Raw genomic sequence first — 9,514 nt, 5'->3', positions numbered from 1 at the left:
TCTATTTCTGAGCAGACATGCCATCGACCATCACTTCGGGCTCTCTTGCTCCACCATCCTCTTTGCTGCAACCTATGGACATTCTCAGCCTCCCTCCAAGCCCCTGTCCATAAAGCAATACCTTTCCTGATCCGGCCTTCTCTTTATGCAATTGAATTAGGCTTATTCTTTCCTTCATTGCCAGGTTTTTTTAAAAGAGCCATCTCCTTGATGGCATATAGTTTGAAAAACCACAATCGGCACAGCGGAATTAATACAAAGATATAGCAGTGTGTCCAGCAGCTCCAGGACCAATTGCAAATTGAGTGTTAATAAGAAAAAGAAGATGCTCCCTCTCTAAGTCAGCCTTCTGGGATCTACATTGTGAGCCTAGATTATAAGAATGAAATTATCTTATATACACTGGGGGATGCCAAGAGAGGCAAGGCATGTTTTCTATCTCCAAGCTGCCTATGAACTCATTGTGGAGAGGACCACATGTATAGAAAGATGACTTTAGTTGCGGGGGGTGGGGGGGGGGGGGGAAGGGTGGGGTTGGTAGCAACATTGGAACTGGATCAAAAGACTTGGTAGAATGTAGCAAGGTTGAAGAGATATAGTTCCAGGTGAAGGAATACTAGGCAATATGGTTAGTGATGGGAAAAAGGTAAAATGTGTTTGGCAGACAGAGAGGAACAACCTGTCTAGGAAAGAATATTTTTATGGGAGAATGGTGCAAGTCAACACAAAAATATTACTCAATGTGCACTTTATTCGACAAATATGTTCCTGGAAAGTGGGAGGAAATAAGGACTACTGTATCTGGTTCTTTTAGAAATAATGACAACTGGCTCTTTCAATGAATGAATGCTAAAGAATCAGATTCTCATAGTTTCCACTATTAAGTTGGTGTGAATGAGGCAATTGCATTAACTCTTTCAGGCCTTTAGAAGATCAATCATTTGCTGTGTGCACCTGCCATTTAATGTATTAATAATGAGTGCTGAGGGTTGTGGGCCTCTTGGATGTTATTTTAATAAATATTTGAATGCTGCTCATGTCAACCCAATTTTTACTATTAACCATTTTAATAAGTCTCTATTATGTGGTACACTGGGGCAAATTTAGGGAAGAATTATACTAAATTTATAAATTACTAGTGAACTCACAGGTCCTGGGTTATTCTCAAATTCCACAAAGTTCATTGACAAGAATGGGTCTATAAAGGAGTTCAATTAGCCTAACTTTCTCAGGATGTAATTTACCCTTCAAAGCCACATATAAGATTTTACATGGCTGGAGTTCCATTTAATAAATTACTTCTTCTGTGCACTAGATAGGACCCAGGAGACCTGAAAATGTTCATGTGGCTTCCAGTCATCCACAGACTTCCTGTGCTTATTTATTGCTCTATGGCAATATTATATTGATGCACTATATGTCAATTTGTCAGACTGGGTCATTCTATGTAATGTTGCAAAATATTTCTAACATTTTTTCTCTTATGAAAGACTGTGTTCCTCTTAAGAGCTTCTATGTAATACACCTGCATTAGTAATTTTAAGAAGTGATGGGGTGTGGGCTAGACCTCTGGGGATGGAAGGTGTAGACAGGTTTACTGGTTTATATGCAAACTGGTAGATGTCTGAGGAAAATGGAGTGTGGTCATTGAAAACGTGAAATAAGATCTTAATTCAGTGACTTTGATACTAGCTTTTCATTTAAAATATCATTGTCAAAGGACCACTATGACACATTTATCCAACTCTGATCCTTGGAAAGCAATCAGTCAAGGTAGAGTTTTCCTTTGACATCTGAATTCAACCTAGAGCTCTTGAGCCAATTTGTAAAACAGCGGGTTAAGATGAAAATCACAAGACTCAAAAACAAATATTCATCTTCCTTCTAATTTTCCTATTGGAAATTTAAAACCATGAAGTTATTGGCAGGAAAACTCCCAGTGTTATAAGTAACATATTTTGAAGATCTATGTAATGTAATATAACAGAATCAGCCAACAATTGATCAGAAAAATCCAAGTTAGACCAAAGTGTGTTAAATGCCTGGAAGAACATCAGCCATATTTCTTTGAAAAAAAATCTTATTTTTCCTGGTTGTGTTATTTCACGGACTAACTTATCCAGGGGTTGAAATTATGTAGCCATGATTCAGAATCCTTTTAATGAGGAATATCTATTATCACCCAAAAGACAAATTTAGTTCCATACTTAAAAACTAAAGTGAGGGGCACATGGGTGACTCAGTTGCTTAAGCATCCGACTTCGGCTCGGGTCATGATCTCGTGGTCGGTGAGTTCGAGCCCAATGCTGTGCTGACAGCTCAGAGCCTGGAGATTCTGTGTCTTCAGATTCTGTGTCTCCCCCACTCACACTCTGTCTGTCTTTCTCTCTCTCTTTCAAAAATAAGTAAACTTTTAAAAATTTTTAAGTAAAAACTGGAACTGAAACTTCACGAGTTTGCTCTGAAATCTTCCTCTGACAAATCTTACAAGACTATGAGCTGGAAATGAATTTAAAATTTTTTCAGTTCAGCGGGCCATTTGCAAGATGAGGAGCCTAAAACCCAGGTAGCTCAATTATTTAACTTCCTCCAAGTAGACCACATCTTTTCCTGGTACCACTCTGCCACTCGCTTGAGAGTATGGGGTTGTGAAAATTCTCTGAGATTCTACTGGTCCATCATTTTGTTGTGCTTTGCTGTCATTTAACTTTTTGATTATTGTTCTTGTGAGTAAGGCATGTACTTCCATGAAAATGCCAACTGCTTTTCAGCAATAATTATGTTTAGTCTGTTGAAGTCTGAATACATGGTGGGTTCAGAGCAGAATCTTTGCTGTCTGACAGACACAGATTCAGGTCTTGGCTCTGCCACTTGGTGACTCTTGACAAGTTACTTAAACTAAGCCTCAGTTTCCTCATAAAGAAAATATCTTTTGCTTATTATTGTGAACATAGTGTATAGTCAATTAATATTGCTTTCATTATTATCATTCAAAAAATGACATTCATCTCTTGAATCTAGGAAAAATTTCTGAGATCTCATTACTACCTTTAAAAATATTTCTCATTCCGTATTATTAAAAAAGTGATTAGTGATAGTATTTGGAGACAAAACTTGCAGATGTGTTTAATTATATGCCTTGTCAGTAGTATTTCTAAATTTGTAGATGTTACAACCTCATCTGTATGATACAGAAAAAAACAACCCAAATAGTAACTTGTTAACTAGCTGGTGAGTCAAAGGTAGGTCAGAGCTCAAGCAAGGTTTGATTCAGAAATTAATCAAGGATAGAGTTTGGAGGTTCCTCAAAAAATTAAAGTAGAGCTACCGTATGGTCCAGCAATCCTACTTCTGAATATTTCTCTGAAGAAAATGTGAACACTAACTCAAAGAATATATACCCCTCCCATATTCATCACAGCATTATTTACAATAGCCAAGATATGGAAACAACCTAAGTGTCTGTCATGGATGAACAGATAAAGAAAATGTGGGATATCTATACAATGGAATATTAATCAACCATAAAAAAGGAAATCTTGCTATTTGCAAAAACAGGAATGGACCTTGAGGGCATTATGCTAAAGTAAATAAGTCAGAGAAAGACAAAGTACATTAGTCCTGGAGTTGTAATGTGCAGCATGGTGACTACAGCTAGTAAGGCTGTATAGTATATTTGAAAGTTGCTACGATAATAGATCTTAAAAGTTCCCATCACAAGAGAAAAAATTTTGCAAATGTGTATGGTAATTAATGTTAATTAGATTTATTGTAGTGATCATTTTGTACTATATACAAATATGGAATTATTATGCTGTACACCTAAAGCTAATATAATGTTACATGTCATTTATACCCCAATGAAAATTTTTAAAAGAAATTAAACTATATTATCAAAATCCTACTTTTCTTCTGACTCTCCTCTCTGCCTGCAAAGTATCTGCTTCATCCAAGAAAGACTTAGCTTTGAAGAACCAAATGCTTCTTAATTCACATTAAGCAGTAAGAGAAGATTTCCTCTGGCAGCTCTTAGAGAAGAGGGTACAAACATTTTTTCAGGAACTCTCAGCAGAGATCTCCTCATGTTTCACTGACCCTCAGCGGGCTCTGGTCATTATGTCTGAGAATGGATTTGCTGACTATTTTTGCCAATCTGGATACATCTCTGGTGTTGGAGATAAATTGGCTCTCCATCACTAAACAGGCTATATTGGGAAGAAACGATACTCAAAAGGAATTAGAGTATGCTAAGAGAAAAAGACAATGGATAACGAGTAAACCCAAATGTCTGCTACATCTCCCCAAAGTTAGTGGCATGTCCCAAGCTTGAGATCAAATGTTAGATATTACCACAGTTCTTTATTTTACATATCGTCAAATTCTTTGCTTTTTCACAGATTAGTAATCATTATGGACATAAGTATGTCAGCATGATGATATTTAAAGAATTAGTTACTTCTATTCAAATTTTCTCAATCTCCTCCCAATGCAGGGGCACATGGAAAGATTACTATCATTGGACAGGAAGTCTAGATCAATTAAATTAAATATAGCACATTGCAGAATCTCTGGAGGGTCGTATTCAAAGCTTTGAACCCAAAGACAGATTATTTGTCTTATTTTGTGTTATCGTGTAACTGAATTTTCTGCTTTAGAAAAAAATCATTATTAAGCAAGATAGAAATGAGATTGGAATGAATTCGTGTGAATCATTTTGACCACAATCATAATTTCTACTTTTAGCAATTCATAGCATTATCAACATATAATCCTTCTTATTTCCACACATATTATTTAACAAAATACTAATCAAGTTGGAAATTCTTTTCTGTTTCTATCAAAGAAATGTATGCTCTCGATTCTGACATTCTCAGAACACTATGGATCACACTGCATGACTATCTGAAGATACAATATGTATCTAAGCTGCAGTAGACTAAAAATAATTATGGCTCAAAAGTAGTTTGTATCCCCATGGAGATTGTATACCTCACAGGAAAAATAATTGCAGAACCGAATGATGCCAAGTAGAACAAAATGAGGCAACCATAGAATCTTAGAGAATTTTCAGAATAAGGAATTTGACTTATTTTGGACTTTCATGGTGTTTGAGTGTGTCAGGGTCTCATGATAGTGACCAACTAGCCTAGAAGAAGGCAGTACTTTGGGCAGTCTGGTGATGCTTGGAGTCCTGGACTCTTTAAGAATCAGGTAACAGTTACAAAGTTCATTCCAGAACAAGTTTCCTCCGCCCAAAATTTCACATACAATTTTGAGGGTTCATGGACTCCCTGAAACTCATTTTTAGACCCAAGCACACATAAACCATTTTTATCAGAATACAAAAACTAAACACCCCCTACTTAAATTTCAAAATACAATATTTAGCTTTTTACAGGCACAGCTTTAGGAATTTGAAAGAATTGAGTTCACTGTGTCTCAAAATACATTTCTAGTTCAGTCTAGTAGGACTAAGAACATGTGAAGGGGGGCACCTGAGTGGCTCAGTCAGTTAAGCATCTGATTCTTAATTTTGGCTCAGGTCATGATCTCACAGTTTGTGAGACTGAACCTCATGTCATGTTCTGTTCTGACAACGCAGTGCCTGCTTGTGATTCTTTCTCTCCCTCTCTCTCTGGTCATCCCTAGGTCTCTCTCTCTCTCTCTCTGTCTCAAAAAAAAAAAAAAGGCTTAAATAAGAACATGTGAGGGAGTAAGAAATGTGCAACATGAATGGATTCTTCAATGTGCTGCACATAGTAGGTACAATGAATCCTGTATAAAGTAACAAAAAATCAGTCTCAGAATTCTCCCTAAGGTACCAGTTAAATTCCAATGTCATCAAAGTAATTTTAGGTGGATACTTATTAAAATAATTCTCCTTTATTTTGTTGTAAAACAAACAGCTTCACTACCATACAATTTTTAGGCTTATAAACAGGATTTTCTTCACATGTAAATTCATTACAATAGACAAAATAAAGTGCCTGTCTACTTTCCCTCTATTTCTTACCTTTATAACATCAGTGAAATGTTTTCCAAAATAAATAATATATTGTGTTCTGGGTGTATTCAAATAGCTCTATGAACAATGTTCCTTACAGTTCGCGTTTTAAGGGATATTTTAATTTTGTCTTTTGATTTTTATAATCTCTAAGGAACTCTTTTCTAAAATCAGTGTTCTCACTGGAGATGATCCAACCCATCGACTCAAATGACTAGAAAAACACTATTGGTCCTAACACTGAGCGAAACTACGTGGAAAATTTGTAATGATTTGTAAGCATTTTCACACTTATTATGATTCAGATATGGACTGTGGCCCAGAAAAGATTTTGATTTATTTTGATAGTCCCTGTAATTAGCTCAGCAATGTTTTCCTAAGTTATGATTTCATGCTGACTATTAGAAATTGCACATTGTTGAGATGCCACATGCAAAGAAGGTATGGTGTTATATGGCAACAATTAAAAACACTGTAAAGTAAAGTAAATAGGATTTCAAACCAAGAAAACATAAAGTAACGTGGCATTAAACAGAATAGAGAAGGAAAATAGCTAGACTTCAGTGTTAGATACCATTCTCAGCACATGGCCCAATGTACTTTGAAACAAGCAGAGCATCACTAGAGTACCAATAAGGCAAGAGGATAGTGTACTTTACTCTTGCATTGGCATCTGTATGGAGATCAAGGACACATGTCTTGGCCTAAATGCTACACCACAATGTTTTTTCTTCTAGAAGGCATGAGAGACAGGGTTGACTATATTATTTTGGCAGACCCAGTATAAAATGAAAATGCAGGATTTCTTGATCAACGTGCATCTGAACAAAAATTCAAGATGGCAACAGAGGTGCATTCCACCAGGCACAGATCCTGGGCCACTGCTGGTCCTGGTGACAGAGGTAGGGAGTTGGAGAGACGCATTCTGAATCCTGCCTGTCTCAGTGCTGGCTCCTCCTGGGCTCTGAGGAGATGTTCAGACCAAGCCCAGGGGAATGGCCAGTGCTCCGTTTGGTGCAAGTTTTGAAGGTGATTGAGATGACAAGGGGCTGCTCCTTACCAAAATCTATCCTCTAGATGGGTTGTGAGGATTAATGAGTTAATATCAGAAATTGCTAGAGGGCAAATCTTCACTTGCCTAAAAGAGCATAAAATTTTTATTTTGTCTTTTATGCTTTCTGACAATCCCTTCAGTCTGCCACTAGGCTTTTAGTGGAGCGTGTGGAGAATTTAGGACAAGATGATGAATCTTACTCAAGGGCATCTCGAAAGCTTTGCAAACTTAATGCAATAATGTAAGTCTTGGGCCCTGTGTCATGGAGTAAACGAAGACAGCAAAAATTCAGATAAAAGAGACTATAGCTCATCTATTGTTATTATTTAGGAGACAAATGGCAGCAATAAATTTTTTTTAATCTTAAAATCCTCTTTATCATGGCACGTCTACCTAATTTTATTTTGAATGACTACAAAGCTATAAAGATACCCGATGGACTATTGAAAGCCATATTTTCTTTCAAATAGTGCTTAAAGAATACACTTTGGCCCCTTAAAAAAAAAAAAGAAGTAGAAGAAGAAGCCAGGTTGTACATCTGGAAACTGGGTAAAGCCCCAAATGAAAGCTGTGGCAAAGGCTGGGAAGGAAACAGAGTTGCAGCCTCCTTTGATGTTGCACCCACTCGAAAGCCAGGAGGCAGGCTCCTGCCCTGCCGCCACAGCCCGGATGGGCCTGTGGTCTTTGGAGCCACTTGAAGGCATCTACTCTCTGGAGTCTCCAGAAGAAAGGTGCCAATGAGGCATTTAACACTTGTATCCAACACCTGAGTGGAAAAAGAGAGGCTGACTATAAGCAGGAAAAAGCCAGAAGGACCAAGGGGAGAAAGGAGAGAGGGACAGGAGGCCAGAGTGCCCCAAACCTTTTGGGGATGATAACCACCTGCAATGTTTGGACTGGGGAGCTTCCTTCTTTCCCCATGTTCCCCTGTTCTGTGTGTCTCCTAGTGTGTGAGTAGAAGTCACTAGTCTTCATTCAGTCCAAGAAATCCTTGGGGATAGAGCAATTTGGTTCCTGCCTTCCAGGGGCTTTCAAACTGGCAGTGGAGACATGGATACCAAAAATGTAGAAAGCGACTAAGAATGTTATAAGTGAATTGACAAGGAGACAGAAAGAGGGAGGTTGGGAAGGGTTTCCTGAGGGAGGTGTTCAGGGGCCAAGCCTTGAGGACTGTGACAGAGGATGTGGGCAGAAGTGGGAAGGAAATACCCTTACGGAGTGCCAGAAGGGATCCAGAACTTTCCACATAAATTCATCTCCTGTAACCTTCATGATGCCTCTGTGAACCCACCTCTATTAACTTTATTTAGAGACAATTTTTTTAATGTTTATTTTTGAGAGAGAGAAAAACAGAGAGAGAAAGCATGCACATAAGTGGGGGAGGGACAAAGAGAGGGGAGACAGATGATAGTTGACAGCAGTGAGTCCTATGTGGGGTTAGAACTCATAAACCCTGAGATCATGACGTTCAACTGACTGAACCATCCAGGCGTCCCAAGACAAAATTTTTTTTGTCTCATTCATGATCAAAGTTTTAAAATTAATTAATTAACCCACACACACATAAATGAGACATGATTAAGATTCTTCGAATAACTCAACACTGAAAAGATTATGGCGCTCCTCCCTATATATAATTCAGAATAAAATAATACATCATACTTCATATTCATATACATGCTAGAGTTAAAATAGCTTATTTTCAGATTTTCTCATAGCTAAATCCCGAGTAAGTTAATTAAAGGGTGACTTGTGCCTGTTTTGTGGATCCCTGCTGATCACTAGGGAGAGCCATGTGGCTGGAGACAACGTCTGTGAAGAGACAAAGACTTCCTAGGACACTCAGTGAAACTTGGTCACAAGTTTATAAGTCCCACACACCTCCCCTGTATCTATGATGTGTTGTTAGATGAGAAAAGCAGGTTGCAGAGAAATGTATACAGCATGAACCTATTTTTTCCTAACAAAACGCTCCTACATCTATGTTTATAGAAGTTACGTGTTCCTAGAGTGTTCCTTGGGTACTGGAAAGAGATAAAAAGAGGAGGGCAAAACGGTAAGTAGGTTCCTAATGTAATATAAAGGGAATGTATATAATAACACAGTTTCATCTACAACATTACCTCAAATAGGTAATCACTAAATGTGCCTAGGAAAAAGTTCCCCCAGGTAACACATTTAAAGACAACACTGATTTGTTTGGATGATGGGGCTGTAGGTAGTTTTGGTCTTTGATTCCTTCCTTTTGTTATTTTAATTTAGCTTGTGCTCTATGGTAAAATAACAAAATAAACCGACAGTAAAGATCTCCCTAAATCTGTGTGGATTACTTGGTACTTGTAGGTGAATGGCCAACAACGACATACCTTCTGACCACTGAGGCCCCCTCCCTGGCCTCTGGACTCCCCTCTGTGCTTCTGGCTGGGGAGCTCCTGCCCATTATGTTCCCACAGTCC

Source organism: Panthera tigris, chromosome D2, assembly GCF_018350195.1.
Source record: "Panthera tigris isolate Pti1 chromosome D2, P.tigris_Pti1_mat1.1, whole genome shotgun sequence".
Taxonomy (NCBI): domain Eukaryota; kingdom Metazoa; phylum Chordata; class Mammalia; order Carnivora; family Felidae; genus Panthera; species Panthera tigris.
The sequence above is the reverse complement of the archived record's forward strand: the minus strand, read 5'-3'. Positions refer to the sequence as shown.